This window comes from Sturnus vulgaris, chromosome 4 (assembly GCF_052056855.1).
Source record: "Sturnus vulgaris isolate bStuVul1 chromosome 4, bStuVul1.hap1, whole genome shotgun sequence".
In the NCBI taxonomy this organism is placed as follows: domain Eukaryota; kingdom Metazoa; phylum Chordata; class Aves; order Passeriformes; family Sturnidae; genus Sturnus; species Sturnus vulgaris.
The window spans coordinates 11,838,846-11,858,808 of record NC_142246.1 but is presented as its reverse complement, the minus strand read 5'-3'; the positions used below and the strand labels follow the sequence as shown (position 1 = coordinate 11,858,808).

General features: G+C 37.2%; 1 protein-coding gene across 7 annotated transcripts in view; it reads right to left on the bottom strand.

Moving 5' to 3' along the window:
- The window catches only part of JAKMIP1 (janus kinase and microtubule interacting protein 1), a 144,552-nt gene that overhangs the window by 84,779 nt on the left and 39,810 nt on the right, over nt 1-19,963 (bottom strand). For 4 of the 7 annotated variants that reach the window (XM_088163124.1, XM_014895335.2, XM_088163119.1 and 1 more), the window contains exon 2: nt 6,176-6,370. The exons of 2 other annotated variants lie outside the window; for them this stretch is intronic. The gene's annotated coding sequence lies outside the window, so the exon portion shown is untranslated. Of the gene's footprint in view, nt 1-3,341; nt 3,489-6,175; nt 6,371-19,963 lie in introns of those variants that run through there. One more of the 7 variants, XM_014895333.2, reaches the window with a different exon arrangement.

Here is a 19,963-nt window from a genome sequence, read left to right as displayed (position 1 = left end):
CACACAAGTTCTCATTAAAATCAGGACTCTTAGCCAAAATGAAGATATCAGCCTAGGCCACTAATATAGGAAGACTGACTAAAGAACATGTTGCATTTTTTTCCCATCGTGGTCCACTTTTAAAGCCAAGTTCCTTAGCTCCTGAGATCAAAGGAAGGATATATACTACAGAACTGGCAATGCTGTTGCTTACATTTTGAAGAGTCATAGAACTCCCAAAAAGGTGCTCAAGAATTTAGGACCTCAACCTTGTGTTTGATTACTGCATCAAGGACTCCTGCTCAGCTTCAATACTCTTGAACCCCACATGCAAATCTAATTTCAAATCTAACTGGATATTATTATTATTATTATTATTATTCTCTTACTGGTAACACACAGGTTAAGGCTTCATGGATTTTGGTTCCACCTACAGTTCTGCCACAGATGCCTTGTACTTTCTCTACCTAATCACTTAACCTCTCAGTAAAGTAGGCATTACATTTGCAGAAAGACTATCAGAAATGTATTCTGAGGACAATTCATGAAATAAGACACTGGATACTGGTAATGAGAAATGAAACTTAAGGGACCTAGAAAGAGCTTGCAAATTTTTTTTGGCAGGAATCATCAAATTTAGTGTCCCACAAAACTTTAGTTCCCTCAGAAGATCTGTTAACTTTCTCACAGCAGTGCTCTGATAATCAGCCAGCTGTAACTGGTATTTCAAATACTGGTATTTGAGTGAATGCTCATTGCAGGGAACAGAGTTTACATCACTTTGAGAACTGGTTGATGCAACTGCATCACCTGGGATAAAATATTTAAAGTGAGTGTTTCAGCGATACAGTAGCTTCTTCCTCTCTCAGCTCTCTGAAAGGGAGCTGTGCAATGGCTTCAAACTACAGGCAGAAAAAAGCCCAGCCAGATACTAACACAGCAAGAGCCTGGAGACAAACTTTTGTTTCTCTCTCTGGTTAAACAGGACAAACTAGACAAAGCACAAGAAAAGCACAGAGGAGAAACTGTGAACTGTGAACTCTTTGTGCAACCATCTTCCAGTATCCACAAACAGAGAACGTTTCACCACCGTGAGAAGACTACAAATAAAACACTCTTCTGGTAACTGCCAGCAAATTTGATTCAAACCATTCCAGACTTGTTGGAAATGTTGTTGGCAAGTTTTCCACCAGAAATGTGCTCTCCAAAGATACCAAAAGTTGAATGCAGCAGCCATGAACAGTTGCAGAAAATACGTTTATCCAGATATATGTCCACATAATTTTAAGGATAGCATCCCTCAGAATGCTAAAAACTAGACACATTCAGTCATTGCTCACCTTAAAAAGAGGGAAACAGGCAAGTAGATACAAATACAAAACTCCAGAAATACTCTGTGACACACCACTATAGACTGTGACACTTTCTGTTGTTCAGATTAGACTGCCCTGAAGTATTCTGAAGCTCAGAAATTAATCAATGCACACACACACACATATATATATATAGAAATAAAGCTTCTTAAAAGCTTCCTAAATTTGGGACAGCGTTAGACAGAACCAGACTACTTGCACATGCAACTTTGAGCACTTGAGTTTTCAAATTCTGCATGCAACTTATGGGGCTCAATTTATGGGGGCACAGCATTGCTAGCATTAGCTAGTGTATGCTAAACTGCTGAGTGCTGTCATAGTCAAGCTGATTTGGACATTTAGGGGGATTTTAAAAAGTGATTTGTTATTCACTCCGAAGAAAACATGCTTATGTCTCTTTACCTATATAACATTTCTTCTTCACTGAGAAATCAAGACTTCATTTCACTATATTGTTTCAGAGAGCAGTTTGTGAATATGGTACAGTGTTTTGCAGAAAGTTGAGGCCAAGACATGTCATCTAAAGCTTACAGAAGTCCCAGTAGTTAAATGAAAAATGTTTATACTTCACTGCTTCAGAACACAACCTCCTTCCTGCCATGGTGCCAGCAAAGATGGCTCTTCTCCGGAAGGTCTAAATGGCTGGAAATCATCTGTGACCATGGACAAAAATCTTTATTCAAATTGTACTATCATGTAAATTTCACCCACTTGCGATCCTATCTATGAATCCAGTTGTGTAAAAATATGTTCATATAATTTCTGCTATTAATTGATCTTGGTGTTCAGTTCTATTTTCTTCCCACCTCATCCCCTAAAAGAGGTGGCAGAGGGAAGCCTCAAATTTGGGGTGCTGGCAGTGACTTTAGAGACAAATTTAGTTTTAATGAAGACTCAGTGGAAAAATAGGGAAATAGGTATTGCCAAGAACTATTCTTTCTGCACCATCTCCCCAAACATTAGGTGAAAGTGTGAAGAAGATTTTCCTTTAAGGTTAAGGCAAGGACATCCATGGCAGTAATACTGTAATTTTTCACCTCCTACCTGGCAAACCTATACTAGCACAACTGAAAGCTTCATGTCAGTGAAGACTTGGCTGTTACCTGCATACACTGCCCTTGCACATGAAAGGGGAAGTGCTGAAATGCTGCCTGTTTCAGTGAACAGTGTGAAAACTGGAGTTCTTAGGTGAAACCATGCTCATTTCCCTTCCAGGGCATATAAATTCAAACGGCTACACTACAAACACACACTATTTATTAATTTTTTTGTAGCAGAGACATCTGGAAATATCAGAAAGATCTTCACTAACACTTCCCAAATGTTGTAAGGGATTGAGAATAGAAAATTACTCGATATTTGCTTCAAGATACGCAAGTCTTCGTCAGTAAATAAAAAGGTTGTTTCTTTTCACTGACCCAGAGTGTGCATTTTTAATTCTTACACTGATTACTGGAAGTTAATTGAAATGCCCAAATACTCTCTGCCTCCCTTCTACTACAAAATCTTTTTTTTCCTGTGTTGAAATAAACATCCAACACACCTGTACAAATATAGTATGTGTGGATGTGCACAGGATGGGTTCCTTCTCAAAACCTTCAACTTGGCTTTTCTGATTAAAATTAGTGTCCTCCAAGATTTTTCTCCTAGAAATCAACTTTTACACAATGCTACGCATAAAACAAGATTCTGCCCACATACATACATTTATTGCCATAATAAAATCCCATTATCAAAGCTATTTAATATTCAAAACACCATTTGCAGCTATTCACATTACAAATTAAGTGAATCAAAGAGCTGAGAAAAACAAAAAAAAATCTAGAAAGACAACCATAACCAAGAGAGAGCCTATTTATCAAGAAAAAGCACCAGGTACTGCAAAACCAGTATATTCTAAGGAATTCTCAGAACTGCCAATTTTATGGCCTCTCACTACTGTTTATTGGATGCACAACACATAGGCTACAGATTTCTCACAGTCCATACCTTTTTTTCTCATTCATACTCATTTATGAACATACAAGGAGCTTCAGAAAAGACTGAAGATCTGCTGTGCTTTAATACTGGACAAGCAAGTCTGATATACTCGAGACCCCTTTCCACAGTGTCCAAAATGTTTGTTTAGTTTTGTTTTTAAGACCTCTTGCAAACACTCAGCACATAAGTGATTACTTTGAGATTACTAAGTGCAACGTCACTTATCTCAACACAACCATTACCAACCACAGACTTATCTAATGGAAAAACATGTGTGGGTATTCTGCCAGCAGCTGCACAGCCACCAGGCACCCAAATGTATCACCTTGTTACATTTGCAAGTAAGGAAAACTCTTTAGGCACAAGTATGTTATAGTACTTGTTTTCTGTAGCTGGAAAATAATGGATCTGTAATCATGTGGCAGTGAACATAAGTAATATTTGTATAGAGGATTAGTCAGCACAGATTGTTTGTTCGAAGGATATTAAGAAAAAATGGAAACATGAGAGCAATACTGAAGTTTATCTCAACTTAATTTTCAGCATTCAGAGAAAAGGCGAAAATATCAATCTTTGATAGATTTTATGATCAGTTAGCAAAAGAAAGAAAGAACCATTTAAAAAAAATGTGCCTGGCCCTATTGCAGGGCCAGGCATGCTGCAGTAATCCTAAATTTTCACAGAAGCAGCCAGTCATTCTCTAAAGCAAAGTGCCAGCTCACAGCTGCATGATATAGCAGCACCATTTCTGCATGAATGCTTGTGTTTGCACTTCCAGTCTGAGGAGACTGTTGGAAGAGATCAGGAATTGTCTAGACAAATAACAAGACATTGATACAGAAGAAACATGACCAACCAAAAAGAAAAATAGGGACTAGATAGCGAGATTTTTTCCTGTAGCATTGGGCAAATGTGCATAAGCAATCCAGAAAATGAAAACCCATTGTTCGAATTTTCATAAGCTAGTTCTGACTATTAGGATAGATATAGAAAATTGCCACATGACAAAATCACTTTCCAAAATACATTGGCTGCAGAAGACTCATGTTTGGAACACCTCATTTTTATTACACAGAGTCAGCTAAACAAACTATTAAGTCTAAATCAATTTTTTAATCTATGTTTCACTGTTTCAATGTACAGGAACAGAGCAGTCTAAAGGACAACAGCAGGATAATAATCTTTAAATAGCATCCTTTTGAAATTTAAAAATTAAAATACATTTACTTTCACAGAAAGACAAGTGATAACAGTCATCAGCTGGGTTTAGAGTTCAGCATTTTAATTCTTTCCAAAATCAGCATCATTTACTTTCTGCTATTATTAAGTAGATATGGAGATAATCTTTATAGATAAATCTATGACTGAAGTTCCTCATGCATTTACCATTAAGTGTTAAACTCAGTCAGAAGGAAAGGATGAACTACCCTCCCAGGCACAGAAGAGAGAATTTAGTAGTTACATCAGTTTATCTGTTGCCCCCAAAACAAATTTAGTTCCAAATCAGAAATTATAAATTAAAATAATTTTTCTCTATAGTGAAAGTTAATTACATTAGCAAATATTAAATTATTTTAGACATACTTCTTCACTCTTTGTTTCTTTATAATGTAATTCTCTGAAGTGTTAAAATCAGATACTACAATGAACTAGTAGCTGTATTTGAGTGTCATAGAAAACAGATGGGCCCCAAGACTCACTTTATATCCTATGTTTTTTACTTTATTCTTTCTTTATAAATGATAATGCATTCTACAGCTGTCAGTTCCCATAGTACTTCCCTTATCTTTAAAAAGTGTCGTGCTTTTCTATTCAGAGAAGGAAGTGCTCATTGTGCACTATATTAAATATTACAAGGTATATTTCAAATCAAGCAAAGTTTGTGAGTAGCAAAGAGGCAACAATTTTGATATTTCCTGGGTATTTCCTGGGTTATTGCTGCTTTGCTTTTCTTTTTGTACTACAGTTTTCCAGGAAACCTCAATTATATTCTCAATATCTTTCTAGATAAAAATGTCTTTTCTAGGGATCAACAGCATTTTGCTGCAGAAAGAACAGTTACACAGAGTGGGAGTTTATTATTTCCTAGTATTTCTAAGCCTAGTAACTCTGTCATCACTGCAGGGCTGCCACAAGATAAAAGTCCAAAAATTAGGCATGGGGTTAAATTGTCATCCTTACCATACTTCTTTAACAGGAGGAACAGGTAATTTCAACATGATCTCTGAAGCAAATAAAATATTATGCTGGGGTCTATGCATGGCATATATAACTGCCTGCTGAATACCCAGACACGTACACATTATAAACACATAAAAGTCAACAGAAGGTTGGGAAAGTCTGTCAAAAGAGCTTAGGTCTCCTCACTGACACCAAAGAACCAAAGCCCTTCTTCTTTACTAATGGTGATAGATATAGCTGAGGCAGCACACTGGTCAAGTTAGCAAGCATTAATATAAGATTAATATGAGACTAAGCACCCTGCTGTACTGCACATCTTAGATGCCAGGGGCAGTGGTGGTGGTGGGGAAACAACTTGAAAAATTCATAGAGAAAAGATATCACAAGTGAGAAAATGTTTATATCAAGATTCTGTTCAATGAATCCAGAAAGTGACTCTGTAAAGAGAACCAAAGCACCTCATAAAAAAAAAAGCTTCATATAGATTTGATTTATTTCACTGCCTGTGAAATTTGGTTGTGTTTAAAAGTCTCTCTCAGTACAAAAAGAATTTCAAACTTGAAGCTTCAAATTATTCTGTCTCTAATAAAATGATAACAACATATCTGCATGGCAGATTTATTCTCTTCCTACCCAACCAACATGGTGGCAATGCACAGTACCTTTCTCTTGTCCACAGTTTTCTGAGGCAGTTGCGTTTGATTTTAACTTAAAGAGGTGAAGACTGAGAAGCACTGGTAGCTAAGTCACAAGCTATGTTTGTTCTGAGACTTTCCTCACCACAGCTCCTAGTCCTGCTGGAATGTTCTATTTTTCATCAGCAAGGAAGGCTTCCTGAGCAGTATTAGTGACATCATCTGTTAAACAAAAGAGATTTAATACAAATCAGATTTCATTAACAGCTTTGATGGTAGCAATACAATGGGAATTTATTTACATAGGGTAATAAAATAGAGCAGAATAAGGTACCATATAAAATTTCAATGGTGGCACCCTCTTTCCATTAAGAACACGTATGGAATGGTGGCCTTTGCTAGATGGTCCTCAGTGAAAGCAGGATGGAAGCTGCTAAGCTCCTGGACAATTAGATGAAGTCAATCCAGACCATTAACTCTGCCTAGCTAGTACTAAACTTGTATTCCATTTCAACACAAGTTACTGGGTTTTGGGATACCTACATTGTCATGGTGGCCACCTACAAATTGTAACATGCATTAAAAAAAAAAGTAAAGTCTCCTCAATACTAATCTTCTCTTGGTATACCCCTTGCTTTAGAGACTGAGGGCAAGTGAATTGAAAAAGCCAAACAGATTTCAGCAATGTCTTAAGCAGACATGGTCATATGGGGGTCTCCAAAGCAGAAGGCTGGCAGACACAACACAGAACAGGTCAAACTCTTTGTCTTTTGGGCAAGAGAGCTGGAAGCCATACAAAATTCCATATATGAACAGTGCTGAAACAGGCTGGATGTAACTACTACCATGTACAAAGTCCAAATCTTCACAAAAAACTGTATTTCACATAAAATACATCAGTATTGCATTCAACAGTACCAGTTCCAAAAACGTAATTTCTAAACCACTTCCCTTGCTGGGAAATACTGCATTTCTCTCTAGGGGTTTGTTTAAGGTGAGACCATGTACTCTGTTGTTAGTGGCTTAAAACCTAAATCCTCAGGGAATTTACAAGCTTATTTGTTCAATAAACACGGGCATCTAGGTATTATTTAATGGAGAAAGGAAATCTGCATACTCATTTCCTTAGGGCCAAATTCACTGCTGTGACAGAATACTTTTGAAAAGGATGAAAGTACAGCTAGGGCCAGATCATGGCAGAAGATCAAAGCACTGAAACAGCTTAGTCGGCATATTTAAGTAGCACAAAACACTGGTAAAGAGGAATTCAATTTATTTATATAGTAACAAACCTCCTCAGGCCAAGTGCCTCTATTTTTTATGATGTCAGATATGTCTCACTTCACCCTATCTCCAGCATCCTTTTTTGAGTTGCCCTATTCTTAAGTATTCCAATATTGTTATTCCACATAAAACATTTTTCTGCTTTCTTCTGGCCTTCAGCTAGCAATCTGAATACATCTGAATAAAAGGGAAAGAGAAGTTTCCCCATATTAACATGCAATATAGAAACACCTAAGACAAAGCAGGAATTTACTTCTTGTAAAAGGCAAGTAGACAGCAATCAGGCCAGTAAGAGATAAAAAAGGGGCCAATACCCACAAAACTCAAAAGGGAAAAAAAACACAGAAAACCACAAAGTTAGCTGGGTAATTTGTCTACATTGAAAAATGTACTATCTTTTAGCATATCTACTAATTCTGTAATACCAATTTTTCTAAAAAGTAAGTTATTTGATCCTAAAATGCTTATTGTTAAGATTAGTAGTTTTTTTAACTTTTCTAGTAAATTTGGAAATCAAGAATATCTTTTCTTTTTGGCCAACTGGCCTCACTATATAACAAGAATAGTGTTTACAAAAGTTTTGAGAGAAGAATGAAACAGATCCAGAATGTGTGTAAGTTACAGTAATAAGAGCAAATAAAAAGAAGTCGTTTCATGATGTGACAATATCTGCTTCTGAAAGTGGATGTTTCAGTAGCATAGCATATGAGCGAGATTAAAAAAGATTAATTGGCAATAAGTCTTGCAAAAACTGGGGCAAATTTGAAACATTTAATTATGTCACTCAGTACAAGTTGTTAGAGTGCTACTCACAGTGAATTACCAGCAACCACTGGAAAACTATAACCTAATAATCCTTCAGTAATCTTCCTATAGCTTCTTAAAATATATGGTAATACAAAAATAACTTAAAATAATTGGATACTTAATTTCTCATTTCCAGTAACTGCTAAGCTAAATCTATTTCTAATGGTGGAGAGGAAGGATAAAGAGGGGAAGCTATTACTGTGGAAATACATTTGTTAATCTACAAACAAACAAAGCATAAACTACATCTGTTCAAATTCATTTAGAATAAACACTCACCAAAAGCACTTCAAAGAACAAAAACTATTATAGAAATAATTTGATAGATGAGCTAATGTTTGATACACTACTAATACCACTCCGTGCAGTGAAGTCACCAATATGTTCATATCCTGTAGTTTTGGCAGCACATGCTAAATAAAGAAATTTGATTCAGTTATGTTCTTTATCATATAATGGCTCTCTAGACAAAATACAGTGTTATAAAAATGAAGGGTTTTCTCTGTTTACATGGAAATAACTAGCAACACTTTCAACATTTCCCAAATAGTTAGGAAAGGATGGAAGGTATTCGAGATTGTTTGTTCAGGTTTTTAATCACAAACTGTAATACACAGAATCTCTGGTGAAAGTTCTGTTTCTCACACTTTTACCTCCATCATGTCAGGCAGCATTGCATCTTGAGAGCAAATTAAGTTTAAAGATAAGAAAGCAAACACTGATGCCAGCCTCCTTGAGATTCCCAAAATAAGCAAAACACTGGGGTTCTCAGAGATTTTAGCCAGATCTGCTCACATGGGACATCTTAGTCCATCTTAACTCTTAAACAGAGTGCATTACTTACAGAAGTTTTGAAAAATAACTACTAAGGTGAACAGCTAGTTTAGTTTCTTCTTGGAAAGCAGAACAGCTGAGAACAATTCCTCTGACAACTGGGGTAATGTCAGGTACTGTCCACATACACAGAGTCTGTGGACTACAAGGGGTGGAGCTCTCAAAAGAACACCTTTTTCTGTAGAAGAGTGGTACAAAACTTTCCTTCTGTCCAATACACTTCAAATAGAAACAGGCAAGGTCCAACTATAATCCCCAGGAAAAAAAAGAGCAATCATCCTTGGCATATGGTAACAGAAAAACAGCTCCCCTGAATGTTTTGGAAGTCTTCCCTATGTCTTTGTACAGCTGATCAACATTTTGAAGTATTTTTGAAAGCAAAGCTTCTTGGCTTTAAAATGACTAAGCATAAAACAAGACTGACCCAAATAAAAGGCAATTTCTTTGGGAAAACAGTGCTGAACACATCTGTGAGCTCTCTGAAGTAGTTGCTAGAAATTTCAGTTGGCAAATGCCTTGTAACGAGAATATGTACATTACCACTGGCTTTTTGTCAGAAGTTATTCTAATTGACAGCTAGAGGAGCAAGGGGAAGAGGTTCTTTCATACAATCAAATGTTCAAAGATTAAAAAAACATTTTTTCTTTCAAAAAATCTGTGAAATTTTACTATGGTGCCTTGTATCCTACTCTAAAGCTTTCTATACATAATATTAATTTGATTTACAACTTTTATTTAAGAGATTTGTCAGGCATACATAACACGTGCAAGGAGACTGCATCTTCCCCTTCCTGCCCCTGCACTTGGATTTCTAGGACTGTGATACTTTGGTACCGGATTTCCAACACAGCAAAAATTTTATTCACACAAAAATAACTGGAACAGATGCAGCCCTTCATGAATGAGACTTAACATTTTAACAGCTAGAACCCATCAGCAACACTTATGCCCAATATACATCACTTTCTCTCTCCTTTACTCATTCGCTCTCTGCCTAATACACAATATTACAACCAGAAATATGCTGCCTTCTGCTGTGGCTGGGAGGTAAGAAAAAAGAAGGAGGAAAAAAAAATAGAAGACAAAAAAGAGGTATTTAAAACAATCCCCTGAAAGCAAAGACAATCTAAAGGGAGGCTTCAATGTGAATGCTTCATGGCCCAAGGAAGATATAGCACGGATCATGCCACAGAGTTATCTTCTTTCAACACAAAGACTTATCAGCAGGAAAATACCTTTATAGACCACTCTACATATCCTGAGCAACACACATTTGAAAAATGTGCAACTACAATCTCCATTCTTTATGAACAAACTTAAAGAGCACAAAAAGATTTCAGAAACTTTCTCTTATTTTTAATATCAACTTTGAAATTGATATAGCAGAAATCAAAGACATGATTAGCAGCAAGTTCTTGGCTATAAATACTTCTTTCATTGCTACCCCAGGGAATACTGATGAAAATTTTCCTGATCTGTTTTAAACTCTTGTTTTTATATCAAAATACATCTTCGGTGGGCAAAACACAGAACTTTTATTTGGATACTAGAAGCAATGACAGATATAGAAGTAGTCATTCACTTCCCTGTCGACATAACATCTTTCTGTTTGGGCATCCTCCTAATAAGGATCCCTTTGGGATCATTTGAACTTCTGTCAGCAATGGTGGACTACAAAATTAGGTCAACAATTCAAATTTGTTTCCGTTTTCCTCTTTTTGCCTTGCTGCAGATTACTGTGCCACAATTCCCAGATGGAGAGCCTACCAATGACTGAAACAGTGCTTTCAGAGGAATTGGTATCATTCCTGACACCTTGCTGTTTTAATTGGATTGTCAACGCAAAGAAAAATCTTCCTGTTCTTTCTCTTTTTCTCTGAAGCAGGGGGCACTAGGAATTCTTCAGCATGTGTTTCAGAAGACTCTGAGCGTGACTTGCTTCTATGGTTGATTTAAAACCATAAAACACATTTGGAAAGTAAGCTAATTACAGTGTTTACTAGATTTTATATGACAAATACCGTGTGCAATGTGCAGGACAGGATTGCTTTTGCATGCAGAATTAGGCAAATTTGTATTCTCTGTGTTACATAGTGCTTATGCCTAATAGTCATACAAAAACTTTTTCAGTAATTAAGATGAATGGGCTGAAGTAGCAATTGGAGAGAAAGCTATCCGTGTGAAATTATGTCCTTTAAGCCTACCAATAATTAACTAACAAAGTAATGAATGACATTCTGTATTCATTAAATATCAAATTCACTAAAGCTTTTAAAAACCAGATTCAACAGGTTTTCAATGGGCATGGCCAGAGGCTACACAACCTCACTGATGCTAAGAACTTTAAAAAGAACAAAAAACAATCGGTCAATATAAAATGTTTTCTCCAACACAGATTTCCTTCCTGAAAGCTAAGAGTGGTGACACCTCTCAGCCGTTTACAAATGTTTGTGGGCTCTTTTTGTTCCCAACTCTGTCTAAGGAGTCAATCTACTTTCTGGAGGCTCTCCCATCCAAGACCCTTTCTCCCACACAAAATAAGCTTCTAGACAGGTTCCATACAGCAAAGTGGTCTTAGGCTACTTAGACATTACAAAATAGACTATTCTTTTATATTAACATTGACTTTTATATTACTATAGGATTTATACAAATGCAACAGAGATGCGAACACAAAAGTTTTATACAATCATTCGTAAGGCATCATCTTACAATATATAAAAGTGGGAGTGTCTAACACTTCAGTAGGAGCAGTGTCCAGTCCATTAAGAAACTTGCAGGAATATTCTTTTCTTTATACAGTCTTAAACACCAGTGAGTTTTGAGAACTTTTAAGAACAAAATAATGCTCTTCAAAATAATGCTCTTCATCGCACTCTCTTCAGTCTTTTCTGACTGATGAATGGATCCAGAGAGAGCTTCCAGCCACACACAGGCTTCAAAAACAGTTCTGTGTAACTCTCATCCCTTGGCTTGACACCTCTTGCTCTGTCTGCCTGTGCTACACCAGCTCTGTAGGCTCCCCACTGGAATGGGACAAGAATTAGAGCAATATTGTGCCATTGCTCTGCTTTGCACTCAATGGCAATGCTTTGCTTCTAGATTCATTTCAAGCTGCTGAGTAACTATTTTTGTCCTCTGGACTTACCCAGCAACCAGAGTTATTTTGTCTTGCTGTTATCCAGCTTACTCACAGGCATAGGTTGATGCAGTGAAGGTTTAAAAGATGATTTTTCTTCCCTACTCCCACACACAGTGTCCAGTGCCGCCTTATCAAAGTGATGTAAGATCACCAACTCGCTCCTTTCTTCAATATTTTAGACACTAGAGATTTTTCAGTTCTAAAGCCTGAACAAGGATTCTTCATACGTCTGGCACTGGTTAAACAAATACATGTATTTGCATGCCCAAAGTCTCACACAACGGAAAAGGAAAGGTTTCACCCTCCAAAAATAACTCCCATTTTTTCAATGGTGTTCCACAAGGCCTAGTATATATAAAATGTACATCTAATGTGAGATTTATTAGGCTATTCAGCCCTTTTAGCTTCTCTCACATTGTTTATTTGCTGTTTTGCCTCAGCAGCTCATGCAGTATATAAATTTTAATGGCATTCATTTTACATTTATATGAATACAAGCAAATACTTACAATGGCCCCATAAAGAAAGAACTGGATTCCTAAGTCTGAACAACCTGAAATCTGTTTCCTATATCTTGACTGAAAATATTTAATGGAAATGCTATTCAATTATCAAACTTAACTTTAACATGATTAATTAAAAAGTAACAAATTTTCACATCAGCATTTGTAATGAGTTTGAAAATTGCCAGATGTGACCATTGCTATAAGTCATAATGCTCACTTTTAATTTCCTTTTATACTTTAAGAAATCTGCACTGTGTCATAACAGTATACTTCATGGTATGCATTTATTTTTCAAAGGTTTTGACAAACTAGTTACAAAACTCTTCTTGCAGCTCTGTGGCAGTCCTTCCCTTTATAAGCCAGATCCTTAGGGCTACAAAAAAATCTTAAAATATGTTTTTCAATAAGGGAAGATTTGAAATTAGTACATTTAAAATTTCAACCCAAATGAAAGCCAAGGGCTGTGCCAAGGATCTTTGCCAGCTGGAATTTGATATCATGTGAAGAACTGGAAAAGTGTAAGTTTTTGCTTTACAGTCTTACAAAGATCTTACTGGATCACAGTCTTGCCATTAATTTTTCTCATTCATTTTAGACAAATTCCTGGCTTTAGAAGCTGGTCTGCATACAAACACAACTCAATAATTTTTGGGAAGTTAGCTCAAAAAAAGGCTGATCAGTATATAAACAGATCAAATATCTGTAAATGTAAAATATATAGAACAGCACAAAATTATCTGTCAGGAGAGGGGAGATAGGATGTCAAAAACCCATTACAGAGATAGTAGCATTATGGTGGACCATCTCTATTTCTGTATGTATATTCCTAAGAAACGACATATATGAATACAAGAAGCCATATTAAAGGTTAAAAGTAACATTAACCTGCAAGAAATTTGATTTTTAAATTTCAGTACCAGCTTTTCCTATTACTCCTTTTGCTTTTTAAACAGAGCCCTTTTAATTTTGAATCAGTGTTGCAGGATCAACTGGAATATGCTCTAAAATCCAAGAAGCCAAAGATAAGGTCATTTGACATCCTGCCTTCAGACAAGTTATCAACCCTCCATCCCAGCTCTCTCATCCCTGTCCCTTAACATGTATACCCCCATCTTCCTTTTTATTGTCAACACACAGTGCCTATCGTAAGATTAATAAAACAAGAAACAAATTAAATAATTTACATCGAATCTGCAGCTTCACTGAACTCCTCACCCAGGAACAAGGGAGCAGGTCATTGCTAGTGCTCCTCCTTTGCAGGCAGTGTATGCCAAGGGAAGAGGCTGACATAAGGTCACCCAGTGACTCAGCAACAAACTGTGCAGAAAGACTCCAGGCAGCCCAGCCTTGTGCTCAATGTCAGTGGCAGCTCAGCCTGGGCAGCAAACCTGCACTCCAGCAAAGTTACTAATTCCTGCATTTTCTCTATGAAGCACACAGTTGCTGTGTGCACAATACAGATTTCAGAATGATAATAAAAGTGACACGAGCTTGTACATCTGCAAATTCTGTGCTTCTCAGTGCTCTCTTGCAGATTTTGACAAAGACTTAACATTTAATAAGTATCAGAATCCAAATAGCCTATTATTCCACCTACTCGCAAATGGGATATTTTTCTATTCAGAAAGAGCCTTTTAAAGTGATTCACAGGAGGAGATGGTAAAAGTTTCCTTCCCCCAGAAACCTCAACAAGTTCAATTAAACAATGACAAGTGTAACAGCTTGAAACAGGTACTGTTTGATACAAAGACATCACTATCTTTCAGTAAAGGACCTCATGCTAGTTTTACATGAACAAAGAGCTGTTTCCAATTAAAATCATAGTAATGGGGGATGGGAGGAAAAAAATCAACCCAAATGCTCTCCATGTACTTGCCTTTATGGAACAATTACCCAGCAATAAAGTGACATCCTTCTCCAGCCATTTTGCCCAGAGCACTGTAAGAGAGTGCTGTAATGTGTAAGAATGATGGCTGCTGAATTCTAGTTCTCTGTTAATTCCAGTCCAGTTATTTACTCAGCTGAATTCTTACTGTGAGGTCTCTACTGTGAGGATTTTATGTCTGATAATGACACATTTCACAACACACATAATTTTACAGCTGTTACTGAAAATGCATCTTCCAGTCAAGAAGTATTGAGATATTCAGAGATGCAAAGTGATAGTGTGATTTCTTAAACTAGGCAACCAATATATGTTTATAAGTGCAATTTATCTGCCACAGATTTTTTGGTCCCTAAGACTGAACACTACCTGTCCCATTTACTCCTACGCACAGAAAGAGCAAAGGCTTTTGGCATTCTCAGTTAAACACATTTAGTTCTTCACTAGCAGCACCAAAGCCACATCTCACATGTATAAAGGAAAGCTTAAGACTATTGATATCAAAACTGCAAACTCAATGTAAGTTTATCTTAATATACTAGATGACATTCTTCCTCTGTTCCATCTTCCCTTTCTACAGAGCATGAACTCTCTTTTTTCTGTTGGAGACAATACCTCGCTACTTCTTCCTATCCTCTTCATCTCATTAATATTTTTGTATGCCATGAGTACTAAATACATTTTCTGCTAGAGATGTTCTAGCTGGCATAGATCTAATTAAAATCAGAACAGGTCTTAGCTCAGAATAAGCTGGTCTTTGAAAGTGGCCTCTTGTGTTTCAGACCTGTTTAAAAGGCCACACTCCCAAGACATTGTCTAACTCTTCCACTGACATCAGCTATATTTAACAAAGGCTAGGTGACTGCCCCTGCCTGCAGACATTGCCTTGCCAGTATAAAGAGTCAACGACCTCTCTTGAGGGGTAAACATCTACAATCAGAATTAGGAAAAATATATTGGAGCAATTTTGGTCATCAATGAGCAGAAAGACAGGAATCCACTGAATAGTATTTTGACAGAGCTTTGCCTTCACTATTACATCATCAAGTTCTGCTTCTAGCCTCCCCAGCAAGAGCTGAAAATATCAGCTGTGAAAATCTAAGTGTCCTAAAAATATGTCTGCCATGGCCTTCTCAAGATACATAAGAAAAACTAATCTTGTTCCACTAAATAAATCAAAAGTAGAAACACATCTCCCAATGCCTGGTGTCTGAAATCCTTTTTCCTTCCTCTCCTCACACATTTTTCTCATATATATATATATATATAAAAATTCACATACACACAGCAACACATATGCTGTACACCGAAACAGAATGCTGTCATTAAACGATGTAGCCAGAAACAGTTGCAGATTTGGCAGGAAAAGTTCATTTCTGGGATGCATAACACCCTGGTCTGAACCTCAGATGCAGTGATTCCACCAAGCATAACTTTAGTGTTCACTAAGGTCAGGAAGAACTTGAGCTGGAATGTGCAATATCCCAGTAAAACATCCATATTCCACAGAAGTGACACGGGGAGGAGGCAGCCTGAGGGGTTTTGTGCATACAAGGCATATCCTTGTGGGGTGGGGTTTCCTGCATTTATTACACTTCTTCAGCACTTCAGAGATTTGTTCATACAAATGTGCAAAATACCCACCTTTCCAGAACACGAGTATGGAGACCAGAACAGACACAAACCTGCTCCTACCTCTCCCACAAGGGAGTTCTCATTATTGTGACATATGCTGAGCTTAAAATCCTTGCTGTGCTGACTGCACTAACACAGTTCAGCTTATTTTACTTTGCCAACTCATGAAGTTCAAACTCAGCATCCCTAACTGCAGCCCAGTGCTGTTCTGTCATTTCCACACCTGTGCAGAGTGAAATCTCCTTTTAAAGCGAGTTCCAAGAGAAATTTGCTTCGAACTCATTTGCTCCATAACAAGCTAATTTTGATACTAATATTTTAGTATTATGTTAAGAAATATCAAGCGATATTCTTTGCAATACCAAACACACTGTACCAAGTATTTTTTATTTATGATTCAGTTAAGACAATTTATGCCAAATAATTTTATCTGCAATACTATCCCCTGATTTATTTTCCTGACAGTTAAAAAAATTAATCTATTTTTCACTTTCTATAGAATACCACCTTTAATGAAAAGCATAAAATAATCACAGAATCATAAAGCACTTTGGGTTGGAAGGGACCTATCTTTGTCTAACTTTCCTATCATGGGCAGGTACAACCTTTCACTAGACCAAGTTCCTAAAAGAGTTGTGCACTCATGAAGTCTAACTTAAAACCTGAACAGAAATATTTTTTAAGACCTCTTTGTCCAGTTTCAGGTTTGTTTTTTGGGTTTTTCTTCATTTGGTTCTCCCACACTGGGTAAATCATTTGACTTTATACCACCCCTTTTTTACTGTGTATTTAAATAAACACCTCCCAGTAAATAAAGTTTCAGATGAAATAAGACTGCTGCTGGAGTCAGCAAAGATATGCTAGAAAAAGTGAACTAACATATGCATGCTACTACATCAAAGTATCCATATTTATTAGGCACAATGGAACAGTAAAGCAAGGAAAGTGCAACCATCAGCAGAAGTGCATGTTACTGATAAAATACATTGAAGAAGCCACGTAAAAGCTGGCTTATACTTAGTCCTTATCTACACAGCAATAATTTATATATATATTTAAATGTATACATACACACATCCAAGACTTTTCTTTTACCAACACGGCAGTTCTTACACATTTTCTCTCTAAAACATTATTAATAACATGTCATTTGGAAGTCCTTTAAGGGGTTAAAATGGGAAGATGTATACTTGGAACTTTTATTTCCAGCACATATTCCCTTTGTTGCAAGGCAGGCCTATAGAGTCTAGTGTGGACATTATCATTTATGTGGTGGTGTCCTAATTACCACTCTCTGCCTGCCGTCTAAAGGTCACGGTGCTGGGTTTGTTCTTCTCGGTTCAGCACAGCCCAAAGGCTTCTAGGAAGCTGTTCACGAGGTTCCATGTATCCATTATGAATTAAAAACCAACAGACATTACAGTTCTTCATTTCCACACATATCACTTTAGGTAAACCTGCACTAAATTTATTCTATCATACAGCCAATGTTCACCTAGAAGCTGTTTTAAATTCTTGTGTGATTCCTCACAATACTCTAACGCAATTTGTTTGCTGAAAGCATGGCAGCTGCTGTAAAACAAACAAAATTCAATTAAACTTTATACTCAAATATTGCTAAGTATGAAATGTCATTGTGTTTCAGATTTGATGAGTTCAAAGCTAATTAATTTCAGACCACTGAATAGTTAACACAAAGGAGAAACTGGTTTTAAAATTTAAAAAACTTGAATAAGCTTCATTGGATATGATATGTGTGACAGCCATCTAATTATCATCAATTTTTAAATACCAACCCAAGCAATAGCATTTGGGAAAAAATAAAATTAACCTATAAGATGCCCGGTACTATTGATACTATTTCACCCAGAGGGTTACAGAAAGTAAATTATCACTTTATTCCACAAGATCCTCTGCCTACTGTACTGCAACAAGATAAATTATTCCTTCCTGTTTGGTTTTGATATATATTTGGTATATAAAATATGACTTAGTACAGATACAAGCAAGTCATTAGCATGTTTGCAGAGAGAGGAAAATTATTTACACAGACACAGCTAGATCCTCCTATGCATACATTACTTATTACTCTAAGCTCCATGAAACTTTGCAATTGTATTTGGAAATTTCAGTGCAATCTGCTCTAATTCCACAGGCTGGAGGCATGAAATAAAATGGAAGCCCCCTAAAACTGCTCTTTAGGATTTCATTAAACAAGAAGAGTATCTCCAATTATTCTTGTTAAGAAACAGATTTACTGAAAACTTTCTAAGTACTATTTACATAATTCCAGTAATAGGTTGTAGAAATTGAAAAAATTAATGATTGAACATTTAGAACTGAGGTCTTTATTCACAACCAGCACCACAGATTTCCGAGATACAAAAAGATGATTAATCAGTAATGGGAATGTGTAAATAAAAAAAAATCCAGGTTAAAAGTTGATACATAATATTCTAATATAGCACAAAACATATCTTTACAAAACATACTATATTCATAGCCTTTTTAAATAATTAATGGTCTCCAAAACGAGGCAAGAATTAAAACAACATGAGCAAGTGATTTTTTTTTAGTACAACAAACATGAGCAGATAGAGCAACTTTTATTCAAGTCAGATCTTATCTAAACTACAAAAGCAGGATAACAAGTTATAAAACAGCTGGCTCCTGCTAATTACTATTTCTAGATTTATTGGATTTTGGCCTAATTAAGAAATTTAATTAAAGTCCAATCTACAGCACAGATGATAACTGTATTAAGCACAGCAGCTTGCTGGCTTTGTTGGATCATTAGCGCCTCTCGGTGAATGTCAGCCACAGGGCACAGCTCTGGGCAAACACCCTGAGCTTTGTCCTGTGCCCAGGGCAGCTCAGGGAGCATCCCCCAACACCTTCCCAGCCCAGCAATCACCACCACTGCTCACAGCACCACACACAACACACCATTGCTTCGAGAATTCAGGTAAACCAACAAACACATCAAGCAAAAAGACATTACATGTTTTCTGTGACTCCTAACACCAGCTTTCCCACTTCTCAGCTGACTGCCGGTAGGGACTAAGACAACAAATTGAAATCCTCTTTAAAGAAAGCCAAAATGAAGCCATGCATTAGTTTCCCTAGACTTCAGAGAAAGTGTTTAACAGTGTCACCCTACAGCATTCTGCTGGAGAAACTGGCTGCTCCTGGCTTGGATGGGTGCACTGGAATAGCTGTCTGGGCCCAGAGGGTGGTGGTGAACGGAGCTGGGGCTGGTCACCAGTGATGGTCCCCAGGACTCAGTGCTGGGGCCACTCCTGCTTAGTCTTTATCAACGATCTGGACAAGATCGGGTGCACCCTCAGTCAGTTCACAAAGGACACTAAATTAGGTAGGAGTGTTGATCTGCTGGAGGGCAGGAATGTTCTGCAGAGGGATCTGGACAGGCTGGATCATGGGCTGAGGCCAATGGCAGGAGGCTCCACAAGGCCAAGTGCTGGGTCCTGCCCCTGGGTCACAGCAACCCCAGGCAGTGCCACAGGCTGGGGCAGTGTCTGGAAAGCAGTCTGATGGAAAAGGACCTGAGGGTGCTATTTGACAGTGACAGAACATGAGCCAGAAGTGAACATGACCCAGGTGGCCAAGAAGGCCAGTGGTACCTGGCTTGTATCAAAACTACAGTAGGACCAGGGCAGTGACTTTCACTCTGGCACTGGTGATGTCAGACCTCCAGTTCTGTG